Source organism: Mobula hypostoma, chromosome 10 (genome assembly GCF_963921235.1).
Source record: "Mobula hypostoma chromosome 10, sMobHyp1.1, whole genome shotgun sequence".
In the NCBI taxonomy this organism is placed as follows: Eukaryota; Metazoa; Chordata; class Chondrichthyes; order Myliobatiformes; family Myliobatidae; genus Mobula; species Mobula hypostoma.
Window position 1 is genome coordinate 45,616,879 of NC_086106.1, and position 15,121 is coordinate 45,631,999.

At 43.4% G+C, this 15,121-nt stretch overlaps 1 protein-coding gene and 1 long non-coding RNA gene across 5 annotated transcripts in view; one reads left to right on the forward strand and one right to left on the reverse strand.

The window, feature by feature from the left end:
* Positions 1 to 15,121, forward strand: part of LOC134352881 (probable G-protein coupled receptor 174) — a 78,118-nt gene that overhangs the window by 29,465 nt on the left and 33,532 nt on the right. The gene's annotated exons all lie outside the window — the stretch shown is intronic.
* LOC134352883 (uncharacterized) overlaps positions 13,070 to 15,121 on the reverse strand; it is a 47,077-nt gene continuing 45,025 nt past the window's right edge. The window contains exon 5 of the long non-coding RNA XR_010019493.1: positions 13,070 to 15,087. This is a non-coding gene — a long non-coding RNA (uncharacterized LOC134352883). The remainder of the gene's footprint in view (positions 15,088 to 15,121) is intronic.

The following is a 15,121-nucleotide window of genomic DNA, read 5'->3' on the forward strand; positions in this document are numbered from 1 at the left end:
GATAGACCTCAAAGGAGCAGTGCGTGAAAGACGGCCCAAGAATCTCACAGAACTAGAAGCCTTTTGCAAGGAAGAATGGGCAAAAAGATTCAAAGATTCAAAGATTCAAAAAAACTTTATTGTCATTCTAACCGTACATCAGCTCTGCAGGGCAGAATGAGACAGCGTTTCCCAGGAGCAGTGCAATCATAACATAACAAACGCAACACTAAATAATAAATATAACAATAAATAGTAAAACACAACAGCCACATGTCAGTTAAAATCAAGTTATAAGTGTCCAGTGCAAGTTAAAAGTGTCCAAAGCAGAGTCAGGTGGAGAAGCTATTTAGCAGTCTGACTGCCTGTGGGAGGAAGCTGTTAGTAGCCTTGTGGTTTCAGTTTTGATGCTCCTGTAACATTTTCCTGATGGCAGAAGAACAAACAGTTCATGGAGAGGGTGTGAGGGGTCTTTAATGATGTACCGTGTCTTCTGGAGGCATCGACTCTGAAAGAGGTTTTGGACAGAAGGTAGGGAGACCCCAATAACCTTCTCTGCTCCCCGAACCACCCTCTGCAAGGCTTTTTTGTTGACAGCACTGCAGCTGGAGTACCAGGTTGTGATGCAAAAGGTCAGCACACTCTCAACCACGCCTCTGTAGAATGTAGTTAAGATGTTAGTGGGGAGTGATGCTTGTTTAAGCTTCCTCAGAAAGTGCAATCTCTGCTGGGCCCGTTTCACAATCCCAGTGCTGTTCTTGGACCAGGTGAGATTGTCCGAAATCTGCACCCCAAGGAACTTGATGTTTTCCACTCTCTCCACTGTGGAGCCGCTGATGCTGAAGGGTGTGTGCTCAGGCTGAGACCGTCTGAAATCGACGATCATCTCCTTGGTTTTGGTGACATTAAGCATCAAGTTGTTATCACTGCACCAGCTCTCTAGGTGTTTGACCTCCTCCTTGTACATTGTTTCATCATTTTTGCTGATGAGCCCCACCACTGTGGTATCATCAGCAAATTTAATGATCAGGTTCTCCTTGAATCTGGCTGCACAGTCATCCCCCAAACAAGAGTTGAAAGACTCTTAGTTGGCTACAGAAAGTGTTTACAAGCTGTGATACTTGCCAAAGGGGGTGTTACTAAGTACCAGACATCCCACCTCTCCCGGAAGTTCCAGGAGTCTCCCGCATATCGATAGTGACTCCCTGACGCTCGGAAATTATATACAATATCCCAGAAATAGATTTTTTTGAGAGGGAGAGGGAGAGAGAGAACAAGCATTCTGATTGGTCTCTCTTCGTGCTAAGAGTGGTCCCCAACCACCAGGCTGTGAGGAAACAAAATGATTTGGCGATATGAAACGATATGAGTCAGTTGCTCCTTTCCTCATTCCCTGTCACGCACTGTTGAATTTTAACGCACGCGAGGTCATCAGTGACCCAAGACGTGCAAAGGAATGGGTCTGTGACCCATTTGTGAATGTCCCCGGTGAATCATCCATCTCAGTGCGGAAAGAGATCAACTCCTCGAGCTTGCAAATGACGGTGGGCTGAAAAGTATGTTTGTCATAACATCTCTGCCAGCATTCTGGATCAAAGTCAAGGCTGCATATCCTGAGATAGCCACGAAAGTACTGAAAACGTTGCTTCCATTTCCAAGTTATTTCTGTGAAGCGGAGTTTTCTGCAATGAATGCAACGAAAACTAAATTGCGGAATAGACTGGACAGAAGGAACCCCGTTCGAGTATCGCTGTCTCCCATCTCCCCTCGATAGGACTGTGTTGTTGCAGGGAAACAAGCCCAGGGCTCCCACTGATTCAGCGATATTGGTGTGTTGCAATGATTTTATATGTTCATACGAGGAAAATAGGTGCTGTGTGTTTAATATCCAAACGTTACTTAAACTGTTATGATGTTATTGACTTCTAAGTGACTTATAATTCAGTGGTCTCCAACCTCTGAGCCGCGAAGAATACAGCGGTGGCCAGAACACACCCAGCACATCTTTAAGAAAAAAGCCAAAATAAACAAGCTAATTGATTAGGTGCCACCCGGCACGTAAATGTCGGCCCAGATCAGAGGCGATTGCCGATTGCGTTGCCTCTGATCTGGGCCGACATTTACGTGCCGAGTGGCACCTAATCAATTAGGTGCTTGTTTATTTCGGCTTTTTTCCTAAAGATGTGCTGGGTGCGTTCTGGCTACCGCTGCACCGCTGCATTCTTTGCGGCCCATGGTCAGCAGAATGCCATCGCAGCTCAGTCCGTTCTAGAGTTCTAAGGTCAATGTAAAGAGTCTTCTATCAACTCCGTGGAATACGTGGGTTTCCCCTGGGTGATCCAGTTTCCTCCTAGAGTCCAAAGACTGTGGTAGGTTAATTGTCTATGTAAATTGTTCAGGGATTAGGTTAAGGTTCTTTGGGTTTGTTAGGGGGTTGCTTGTTGGCATGACTTGAAGGATGTGGTCCATTTGGTCCAGTTGATTTATCTGCCTTCCTACCTTTCAGCGTCCCAAGCAGCTTTTCCTCAGTAATAGCAACTACACTCTCTTCTGCCCACACACTCAAATATCTGGCATACTGCTAGTGCCTTCTGCAGTGAAGATTGACAAAAAAAAAACACTAATTTTTTGCTATATTATATCCCCTCTAATTTGCTTTTATGCTGTCTTTCACTTCAATTGTCAGCCGCGGTTGCTTCATCCTGCCTTTAGAATACTTGTTCAGCTTTGGGATGTATCTATACTATGCCTTCCAAATTGCTCCCAGAACTCCAGCCATTGCTGTTCTGTCATCATCTCTGCTAGTGTCCCCTTCCAAATAACTTTGGCTAGCTCTCATGCCTCTGTAATTTCCTTTACTTTAATACTGGTACATAAAAATGTTGACTGTTTATTCATTTCCATAAATGCTGTCTGACCTGCTGAGTTCCTCCAGCATTTTGTGTGTGTTGCTCCTTTTCCTTAAGCTTACTAATGAAATCTGGTTCACTACACAACACCCAATCCAGAATTGCCTTTCCCCACATATGCACAAGCCACAGACAAATGAATCATCCTGCACAGAAGTTGAAGACGCTGGAATGGATTTCCATTTTTCTGTCATTCTTCTTGATGTTTATTACCATTTCTAATAATCCTGTACCGCTCTCTTCATTTAAAACTTTTCTTTGCCACTTGGGTGACTTCATACACGTATGATATTTTTCTGATGCCTTTTAATACAAGTGGTCTGAAAGCTTCTGGAGACCGAGATCCCAGGTGCCCACAATTAATGCTGTGAAACTTGAGTACACAAACCTTCCAGCTATTAACAGATCAGCTATTTGATGTACCAAGTGATAGTATCAATCATGTCTGCAAGCTTCCTTGAGCCAAGTAACTTAGCCATTATTGTCTGGTTTGATTCAAGCCAATTAACATAACCCACTGTTTTACACTGTCTCTCTGGAACAATAAGCCCGAGTGCTGCACTCCAGCAGGTCTGTGCTGTATAGGCAACCCTTGTTTGCAAAGTTGTTGAAGCCAAATTGTTTCAAACAAATATGGTAGTGTTTTTAATTGAAGTAGCAGAGGGGGTTACTGAGAAAATTTGGAAGTTTGGAGAGGAGGGGACTTCAGTCAGGTCCACCAGCTGAGGATAAAAGGCATGAGCGGATTGCGGCAGCATAGTAGAGTTTTGACCAGCAGCCATTTGGTGTTTGAAATTAATTAGTAAAAGCAAATTAAAGGAAGGTGGGGCAAGCGGAGGGGCCTTTGGCTGAGTGGACAGAGACAAGGTGGTGATCTTAAGGCTTTAGCTCTTCGAGGCTTCAATCAGCGAAAGCAAAGCTCAGCATTTTTTTTCCTTCTCTTCTTTACATCTGCTCAGCTAGGTGGAGGTGACATCAGAGCAGTGCAATGCTCCTCTTGCAGGACGTGGGAAGGCAGAGAGACCTCCAGTGTCCCTGATGACTACAACTGCGAGAAGTGCATCCAGCTGCAGCTTCTAACAATCCACATTAAGGAGCTGGAGCTGGAACTGGATGAACTCCGGATCATTCAAGGCGCTGAAGGGGTGATAGACAGGACACATAGAGTGGTAGTTACACCCAAGATCCAGGACACAGGAAACCGGGCGACAGTCAGGATGGGGAAGGTGCTTAGGGGCTGGTGCAGAGTACCACTGTGGCCATCCCCCCAACGAAAGGTATATCACTTTAGATATTGTTGGGGTGTGGGTTGGAATTACCTAACAGTGGAAAGTCACAGTGGGTGGGTCTCTGGCACTGAGGCAGCCTCTGTGACTCAGATGAGGCGGTGGGAGGGGGCGGGACAGAAGAGCAATGCTGTGGTTATAGGGGATTGGTTAGTTAGGGGAATGGACAGGAGGTTCTGTGGTGGGAAAGAGATTTCTGGATGGTATGTTGCCTCTGGTGTGCCAGGGTCTGGGCGGGGTATCTCGGATCAAGTCTTCAGCGTTCTTAATTGGGAGGGTGAACAGCTAGAAGTTCTGGTCCATGTAGGTACCAATGACATGAGCAGGATGACTGACAACTTCCGCAAAGGTAGTTCAGGGAGTTAGGTGCAAAGTTAAAGGACAGGACCTCCAGGGTTGTGATCTCAGGATTGCTATTCGGGCTACATGAGGCCAGACCTGGATGACTATACACTTTAATACGTATCTAATGAGTTGCTGTAAGATTTTTGGATCATTGGTTGCTCTTCCAGGAAAGATGAGACTGTGCAGAAGGGACAGCTTGCATCTGAACTGCAGGGGTTAATATCCAGGTGGGAAGGTTCGTTAACGCTGCACAGTGGAGTTGGGGTGGGAACAAGCGTGCCGGAAAAATTAGTGGATTGGTTGTGGAGGCAGGTGTTGGTAAGACCTCAGACAAATTAGGAATCAGAAGATTGAGCATGGTGTGACAAAATTGAAAAAGGTGAACACAGGATTGAAGGTATTGTATTTGAATGTGCACAGTATATGGAATAAGGTAGATGAACTTGTAGCACAGTTGCAGATTGGCAGGTATGATGTTGTAGGCATCACTGAATCATGGCTCAAAGATTATAGCTGGAAGCTTAATGTCCAAGGATACACATTGTATCAAAAGGACGGGCAGGAAGGCAGAGGGGGTGGCATTGCTCTGTTGGTAAAATTTGAAATCAAATCATGAGAGAGAGATGATATCAGAAAGTGTTGAATCATTGTGTGTAGAGCTAAGTAACTGGAGGGGTAAAAAGGACCAGATGCGAGCTTTATACAGACCCCCAAACAGTAGTAAGGATATTGCCTGCAAATTAAAATAGGAGATAGAAAATGCATGCTAAAAAAACAATGTTACAGTAGTCATGGAGGACTTCAATATGCATGTGGATTGTGAAAATCAAGCTAGTGCTGGATTATAGGAGGAGGAATTTCTGGAGTACCTATGAGTTGTCTTTTTAGAGAAGTTCATGGTTGAGCCCAGTAGAAAATCAGCTATTTGATTGGGTGTTGTGCAATGAACCAGAATTGATTAGAGAGCTTGAGGTAATAGAGCCCTTGAGGTAGGTGATCATAATATGATCGAATCAACCCTGAAATTTGAGAAGAAGCTGAAGTCAGATGTGTCAGAAAGGAGTTAAAGGAATTACAGAGGCATGAGAGAAGAGTTGGCATGTATTCATTGGAAAAGAACACTGGCAGGGATAGCGGCTGAGCAGCAATGGCTGGAAGCGATTCAGAAGGCACCAGATATATGCATCTCAAAGAGGAAGAAGAATTCTAAAGTAAAGATGACAAAACCATGGCTAAAGAGAAGTCAAAGCCAACATAAAAGCCAAAGAGAGGGCATATAATAGGGCAGAGATTACTGGGAAGTTAGAGGATTGGGAAGCTTTTAAAAACCAACAGAAACAACTGAAAAAGTCATTAAGAAGGTAAAGGTGGAATACGAAAATAAGCTAGTCAATAACATTAAAGAGAATATGGAAAGTTCCTTCAGATACATAAAATGTAAAAGAGAGGCGAGAGTGGACCACTGTAAAACAATGCTGGAGAGGTAGTAATAGCGGATAATGAAATAGTGGACAAACTGAATAAGTATTTTGCATCAGTCTTCACTGTGGAAGACACTAGCAGTATGGTGGAAGTTCCAGGTGTCAGGGGGCATGATGTGTGTGAAGTTACCATAACTAGAGAGAAGGTTCTTGGGAAGATAAAAAATCTGAGGGTAGATAAGTCACCTGGACAAGATGGTGTACACCCCAGAGTTCTGAAAGAGGTGGCTGAGGAGAACGTAGAGGCATTAGTAATGATCTTTCAAAAATCACTAGATTCTGGAATGGTTCCAGAAGATCAGAAAACTGCAAATGTCTCTCCATTCTTTAAGAAGGGAGAGGGGCAGTAGAAAGGAAATTATAGGCCAGTTAGTCTGACCTCAATGTTTGGGAAGATGTTGGAGTTGATTATTAAGGATGAGGTCTCAGGGTATTTGGAGGCACATGGTAAAATAGGGTGTGGTCAGCCTATTTCCTCAAGGGAAAATCTTGCCTGACGTATTCAATCTCATATTTATACATATAACCTGTAATTAATTATTTGAATGAAAAATAATGCTTAATCTCATGTATATAGATATATACACCCACAAAAGTACTTAAAAGTTACTTAAATATTAAATATAAAATACACAACAATCCTCCCAGCTTGGCTATAAATTCCAACTCACTAGAGAAAATAACTCAACTACCTACACAGTATAATACAATTATTATACAATGCTATAGACCAACTACACTACTAATACAACTTCACATAATGATACAACTACTATATACAGACATCCACAGCATAGTCAACTTTAAATTGTCCCATTCAAGCCTAAAGATTTAATCGCTGTGGAGGATTTCTTACACTTGTGGGATAATGTCTTTCTGACATGGGGAACACTATTCTTGGCAGGTGAGATTTGTGACTGTGAAACAATCTCAGGTTCTGGAGCCTCCTCCTTGGTGGTTATAAGGTTAGCTCTAAGACTGTAGGAAATGGTGCGTTGTCGCTGACTAAGTGTTCTGGAAGACCAGTCCTTGTGAAGAGGCTTCTGAATACATCAACAGTGTCTGAGGCGATTGGGAACACTTCTAGCCACTTTGTAGCTGCATCCACTATTACCAAGAAATTTGTGCCCATAAGCAGTCCGGCAAAATCCACAAGAATCCTCTGCCAGGGCAATGCAGGCCATTTCCAGGGATGGAGGGGTGCTGCTCTTGGCATCTTCTGGACATGTTGGCATCCCATACAATGAATCTGCTGATCTATCCCGAGCTGTCAGACAAAGCTTTCAGCCAACACTTCCATTTTAACCACAGCTAGCTAACAGGCATGAAGCTCCTCTAACACTTTAGCTCTCAGCTTGGATGGTACAACAACTCTCAATCCCCACAAAAGGCAACCTCAAGGGCAAGTTCATCTTGGTGCTGGTAAATAGAAATAGTTGCACATTTATGCCATTTTGGGTGGCCATGTAGACCTGGTACAGTGTGGTGTCTTTTGAGGTTTCCCTTTGAATCATCTCTGCTGTAACAGGCAGACTTTCAATTTGTGCTGGCGAGAATACGAGTGTCTTTTTTAGTAATTTTTTTGGTACTTCTATTTCCAAGGGTAAAGGGGACAATCCATCAGCACTTCCATGGTTAGTCATCTTCTTGAATTCAATCTTGTGATTGTGTCCTCCGAGAAAGAGCACATCTCTGCATTTGTGCTACTGCAGTTTGTGGAACACCCTTCTGTGGATTCAAAATGAGCACTAGTGTTTGATGATCAGTATCTCTCCCATACAAATACTAGTTGAAATGTTTTACACCCCAAACAGACTCAAGGCCTTTCTGTCAATCTGTGTGTAATTTTTCTCTGCAACAGTAAGGGAAGGTGATGCGAAGGCTACGGGGTGTTCACTCCCATCACTCATAGCCTGTGATGTGACTGCACCTATACTAAAAGGCGAGACATCACAGGCATTCTTCATTGATGTGTATCACAATGTGTGAGTACAGTGTCTGACATCACCATTTCCTCTGCCTCTTTGAAAGCCACCTTACACTGCTTTGCCCATTCTCAATTCTTCCTGATCTGTAGTAATTGAGTTCGAGGGGTAGAGCACAGTAGCCAGATTATGCAGGAACCTGTTATAGTAATTAACAAATCCTAAAAAAGACTGAAATTGTGACATGTCTTTGACCTTGGGGCATCCACTGCTGCTTGAATTTTCTCAGCACACTTGTGTGATCCTCATGCGCCAATCATGTGAGCACAGTAAGTGAAGCTTGGTTTAAAGAATTCACATCTGTTGCATCATGCTCTGACCCTATAATCTTCTAATCTTTTCAACATTGTCTTGAGATTTTGGAGATGTTCCTTGTCATCCTTACCAGTAACAGTGATGTCATCCAGGTAACACTGAGTGCCCGGGCAGCCTTGCAGTACCTGGTCCATGGCTTTCTGCCAGAGAGCAGGTGCAGGTGCTGCTCCAAAAATACGCCCATTATAGCAATAAATCCCTTTGTGAGTGATTATGGTGAGAAACACTTTGAACTCTTCTTCCATCTCCATCTGTAGGTAAGCTTCAGCTAGGTCACTTTGCTGAAGTATTTTCCTCCAGAAAGTTTTGCAAAGATGTCCTCTATCCTGGGCAGAGGGTATTGATTTACTTTCAGTACTGGATTGATGGTGACCTTAAAATCACCACATATCCTGACAGACTACTTGGCTACACGGACCACTTTGTCTGTGCAACATGCTCTTTACATGTGTCCTATTTTAGATTATGAAGACACGTAGTCCCCTTTTATTGTCATTTAGTAATGCATGCATTAAGAAATGATACAATATTTCCACCGGTGTGATATCACAAAACACAGGACAAACCAAGACTGAAAAAACTAACAAAACCACATAATTATACATATAGTTACAAACAGTGTAACAATACCATAACTTGATGAAGAAGGTCCGTGAGCACAGTAAGGTTCAAGGTTTCTCAAATGTTCCACATCTCACGCAGACGGGAGAAGGAAGAAAAACTCTCCCTGCCATGCCGACCACAATATGACTCTGAGTCATCCAAAAACTTCGATCTCTGATCAGCTCTCCGACACCGAGTACTGAGCGGCATCTCTGCTGAACGATTCGACCTCCTTCTCGGTCACCAAAAACAGGCAAGGCCAGGGATTTTGAGGCCTACCCTGCGAAAGATTCCCGACTGCACAGTAACGACAGCAGCGGGCAGGCATTTCAGAAATTTCTCCAGATGTTCCTCTGTGATTTCACAACCATTCTCCATCAAATCAGAATTGTCCACGGCCCCTATTTAACAGATACGACATCATTTTTCACCAGAGAGCTGCGCACGCGCAGCGCGCTGCCATCTTCTCCTCCCGCTGATTTCGTTGCATTTTCTGCACATTTTGTCTTCAAGTCTGATTTTGTTTGGTGAATGTGAGCTCCTGCCAAAATGGTAATACAGCTTGTTCAGCCAGGCAGGGTTCTGTTTAGATGCTGCAATTTTATTCATGCTCACTCTCATTCTTGACTGTAACTCAGCCGTCTGTGGTTTTCATGAAACAGAGATTTCAAATGCTCTTTTGAATGCATATTGTGCTTCAGTTAGGAGCCGCTCTTGAATTTTTTTTAAAGATTCCACAAATAGAGTTTGTGAAGTGTGTCCAGGGTGGATTCCTGTCACAGTATGTTGACAGGCCGACTAGGGGGAATGCCATACTAGATCTAGTATTAGGTAACGAACCGGGTCAGGTCACAGATCTCTCAGTGGGTGAGCATCTGGGGAACAGTGACCACCACTCTCTGGCCTTTAGCATTATCATGAAAAAGGATATAATCAGAGAGGACAGGAAAATTTTTAATTGGGTAAGGGCAAATTATGAGGCTATAAGGCTAGAACTTGCGAGTGTGAATAGGGATGATGTTTTTGCAGGAAAATGTATTGTGGACATGTGGTCAATGTTTAGGGATCTCTTGCAGGATGTTAGGGATAAATTTGTCCCGGTGAGGAAGATAAAGAATGGTAGGGTGAAGGAACCATGGGTGACAAGTGAGGTGGAAATTCTAGTCAGGTGGAAGAAGGCAGCATACGTGAGGTTTAGGAAGCAATGATCAGATGGGTCTATTGAGAAATATAGGGTAGCAAGAAAGGAGCTTAAGAAGGGGCTGAGGGGAGCAAGAAGGGGGCATGAGAAGGCCTTGGCAAGTAGGGTAAAGGAAAACCTCAAGGCATTCTTCAATTATGTGAAGAAAAAAAGGATGACAGGAGTGAAGGTAGGACCGATTAGAGATAAAGGTGGGAAGATGTGCCTGGAGGCTGTGGAAGTGAGTGAGGTCCTCAATGCAAACATGAGGAAATCTGCAGATGCTAGAATTTCAAGCAACACACATAAAAGTTGCTGGTGAACGCAGCAGGCCAGGCAGCATCTCTAGGAAGAAGTACAGTTGACGTTTCGGGCCGAGACCCTTCATCAGGACTAACTGAAAGAAGAGCTAGTAAGAGATTTGAAAGTGGGAGGAGGAGGGGGAGATCCAAAATGATAGGAGAAGACAGGAGGGGGAGAGATGGAGCCAAGAGCTGGACAGTTGATTGGCAAAAGGGATATGACAGGACACGAGGGGGAGAGGGGAAAACCCAGGGAATGGGCTTGGGGTATAGTGAGAGGGACAGAGGGAGAAAAAGGAGAGAGAGAGAGAGAAAGAATGCATGTATGTAAATAAATAACGGATGGGGTAAGAGGGGGAGGTGGGGCATTAGTAGAAGTTTAAGAAGTCGATGTTTATGCCATCAGGTTGGAGGCTACCCAGACGGAATATGAGGTGTTGTTCCTCCAACCTGAGTGTGGCTTCATCTTTACAGTAGAGGAGGCCGTGGATAGATATATCAGAATGGGAATGGGACATGGAATTAAAATGTGTGGCCACTGGGAGATCCTGCTTTCTCTGGCGGACAGAGCGTAGGTGTTCAGCGAAATGATCTCCCAGTCTGCGTCGGGTCTCGCCAATATATAGGAGGCCACATCAGAAGCACCGGACGCAGTATATCACTCCAGCCGACTCATAGGTGAAGTGTCGCCTCACCTGGAAGTACTGTCTGGGGCCCTGAATGGTGGTGAGGGTGTAAGTGTAAGGGCATGTGTAACTCTGCTCTCAAACGCATCTCCCCCATTTCACGCACATCTGCTTTCATTCCATCCTCCCGCCACCCCACTAGGAATAGGGTACCCCTTGTCCTCGCCTACCACCCCACCAGTCTCCGCACCCAACATATAATTCTCTGTAACTTTCGCCACCTCCAATGAGATCCCACCACTAAGCACATCTTTCCCTCCCCCCCCCCCCCGCTTTCCGCAGGGATCACTCCCCACGCAACTGCCTTGTCCATTCGTTCCTCCCCACCGATCTCCCTCCTGGCACTTATCCTTGTAAGCGGAACAAGTGCTACACATGCCCTTACACTTCCTCCTTCACCTATGGTGGTCCAAGGGGTCGCAGTGTGAAGGAGAAGTTGGGTCCTGAACTCCAACTGTTTGTGCACCAAGAGATTGAACTTTGATAAGTGTGGCGCCTTTTATTTTCCTTTTATATTTTATTCTCTATTAATTATATAGTTCCAGTAATATCTATAAACTGTAAATCATTTAATCGTATCTGGTGTATTGTCTGTTATTTGGGCGGGGTGGGGTACGTCACACAGCATCCACACAAACTAATTACCGAGTTTGGCGGGGCTGAGGGCTGTTTCCCTAGACGACAGCAAGCTGAGCGACCCTGAGGCTGGCCAGGGGGGCTACAGAAGGATGTAGAAGCATTGGAAAGAGTACAGAGGAGATTTACCAGGATGCTGCCTGGTTTAGGGAGTATAGATTATGATCAGAGATTAAGGGAGCCAGGGCTTTAATCTTTGGAGAGAAGGAGGATGAGAGGAGACATGATAGAGGTATACAAGATATTAAGAGGAATAGATAGAGTGGACAGCCAGCGCCTCTTCCCCAGGGCACCACTGCTTAGTACAAGAGGACATGGCTTTAAGGTAAGGGGTGGGAAGTTCAAGGGGGATATTAGAGGAAGGTTTTTTACTCAGAGAGTGGTTGGTGCGTGGAATACACTGCCTGAGTCACTGGTGGAGGCAGATACACTAGTGAAATTTAAGAGACTACTAGACAGGTATATGGAGGAATTTAAAGTGGAGGGTTATATGGGAGGCAGGGTTTAAGGGTTGGCTCAACGATGTGGGCCGAAGGGCCTGTAATGTGCTGTACTATTCTATGTTATATGTTCTATGTAAACTAAACAATCTTAGTGTATCATTGAGCCCAATACTGAACTGACAGTGTTCAAACAATCTCCTTAATTCAGTCACATACATTGAAGTGGACTCCCCTTTTTGATTCCATTTCCGAAACTTGAAGTATTCTGCAATCAACAATGGCTTTGGTCCTAAATGTTCCTGTATTGCATTGACAATATCAGTAAATCTCTGTTCTGCTGGTTTGGTTGGAGCAGTCAAGCTTGAAAGCCAACTGTATGCCTTTAAACCAATGCATTCAGCAAAATTGGCACTTCTTCTCATTGCCTGTTTGCTTCAAAATGTGGTTGAATTAGCTCAGTATACATGAGCCAGTTACCCATTGAGCAATCAAATGTGTCAATCTCTCCGATGTAATCAGCCATTTCTGCTCTTTTTGTTACGAATATTATCAGCTGGTACTCACACTTTATCAGCTTGTGAGTTGTTCTGTTTTCTGACTTTAAAAAAACTCAATCTTTTCTTCCCTTCTAAAGAACATGTGCTGGGATGCATTTTTTATTCACTATCGGGTAAAACCAAAACACTGTGCTTTTTTCCTATGTTGAAATATCTTCCTGCATTTTACCAGGTTGATAGCCATCTCATGTTAGTTTTAAAAATGAAATGAAATGAAATATCTTTATTGTCATTGCATAGTACAGTTGTCATGCACCAATACAGCGAAAGTGAGTTTGCAACTCTCGTACTCAATGCTCTAAAATAACAAATAAAATAAATAAAATCCAGTAACCAGCCAGTACAAGCAATGTCCAGCAGTACAAAAACACAACTCAGATGCATGACAGCCATAAAACCAGTATTAAAGTAGCAATATAACAAATTTATGGATGATGCTTGATCGATTGGTTCACAGCAATTATAGCTCTGGGGAAAAAGCTATTTTTCAGTCTGGAAGTGCGGGCATAGAAAATCTTATAATGTCTGCCAGATGGAAGAAGTTGAAACAAATGATTGCATGGGTGTGTATGGTCCTTTCCTCAGGCAGCGAGAGCTGTAGGTGTCCTCCAGGGCTGGGAGCTGTGTCCCAATATTATGTTTTGTACCTTCAAAACATTTAAACAAATTCAATGGAAGACACAGGAGTCCGAAATACAGATCTAACTTTGTGATTATTTTGTGAGGCAGACATGTATCACATGACTGCATGATGACATATGTATTTCACATATTTATACATATAAGATATAGGAGCAGAATTAGGCCATTTGGCCCAGCGAGTTTGCTCTGCCATTTCATCATGGCTGATCCATATAACCATATAACCATATAACAATTACAGCACGGAAACAGGCCATCTCGGCCCTTCTAGTCCGTGCCGAACTCTTACTCTCACCTAGTCCCACCAACCTGCACTCAGCCCATAACCCTCCATTCCTTTCCTGTCCATATATCTATCCAATTTAACTTTAAACGACAACATTGAACCTGCCTCAACCACTTCTGCTAGAAGCTCATTCCACACAGCTACCACTCTCTGAGTAAAGTTCCCCCTCATGTTACCCCTAAACTTTTGCCCTTTAACTCTCAACTCATGTCCTCATGTTTGAATCTCCCCCATTCTCAATGGAAAAGGCCTATCCATGTCAACTCTATCTATCCCCCTCATAATTTTAAACAACTCTATCAAGTCCCCCCTCAACCTTCTACGCTCCAAAGAATAAAGACCTAACTTGTTCAACCTTTCTCTGTAACTTAGGAGATGAAACCCAGGCAACATTTTAGTAAACCTCCTCTGTAATGTCTCAATTTTATTGACATCTTTCCTATAATTCGGTGATCCAATTTTCTTCTCAGCCCCAATCTCCTGCCTTCTCCCTGTATCCCTTCATACCCGGACCAATAAAAAAAATCTATCAACCTCTGCCTAAAATATACCAGTACATAAAGTCTTGGTCTCTACACATTCACCACTCTCTGGCTAAGAAATTCCTTCTCATCTTCATTCTAAAAGGATGCCCCTCTATTCTGAGGCTGTGTCCTTGGGTCTTAGACTCTTTGACCATACGAAACATTTTCTCCACATCCATATCAAGGCCTTTCACAATTCGATAGGTTTCAAGGAGGTCACCCCTCATTCTTCTGAATTCCAGGAATACAAGCCCAGAGCCATCAAACAAGCCATTCAATCCTGGAATCATTGTTGTGAACCTCCTTCGAACCCTCTCCAGTGTCAGCACATCCTTTCGAACCAGTTTCTGCACATCCTTTCGAACCTGCTCACAATACTCCAAATGACGCCTCACCAGTGCCTTATAAAGTCTCAACATTACATCCTTGTTTTCCTCTAGTCCTCTTGAAGTGAATGCTAGCATCACATTTGCTTTCCTTACCTATAATTTGTAATGAATTATTTGAATGAATGAGAATGCATAATAAATATATATACACAAGAGTACTCAAACATACTTCAATATTAAATACACAACAATCCCAAGTATTTATTTTGTACTTTATCACTGCCCTCATTACCAATGGATATGTTCACATTTTTAGCTCATGTTTGGCTCCACTCCAAATGATGTACTATTTAAACATATAGTAAATATTTCCCTGTAAAACATTTGAATTCACATTTATGTTATCAGCTATTTGTTTTCTCTCATCTGATCTGTCTCTCTTAATTCAGTTTCCACTTCTGCTTTCCATCTGCAATGAGCCAGGTTCTCTCTGGTCTGGTCTTCACAATGCTGCCTTTGTCATCAGCAGCCTTTCTTTTCTGTTGTGTCTTCTCTTATATGTTGAGCATTCGCTGATATTGAGATAAAAATGACGAAAACTATAAAACAGAAACAAAGAGAAATGTAGCCATC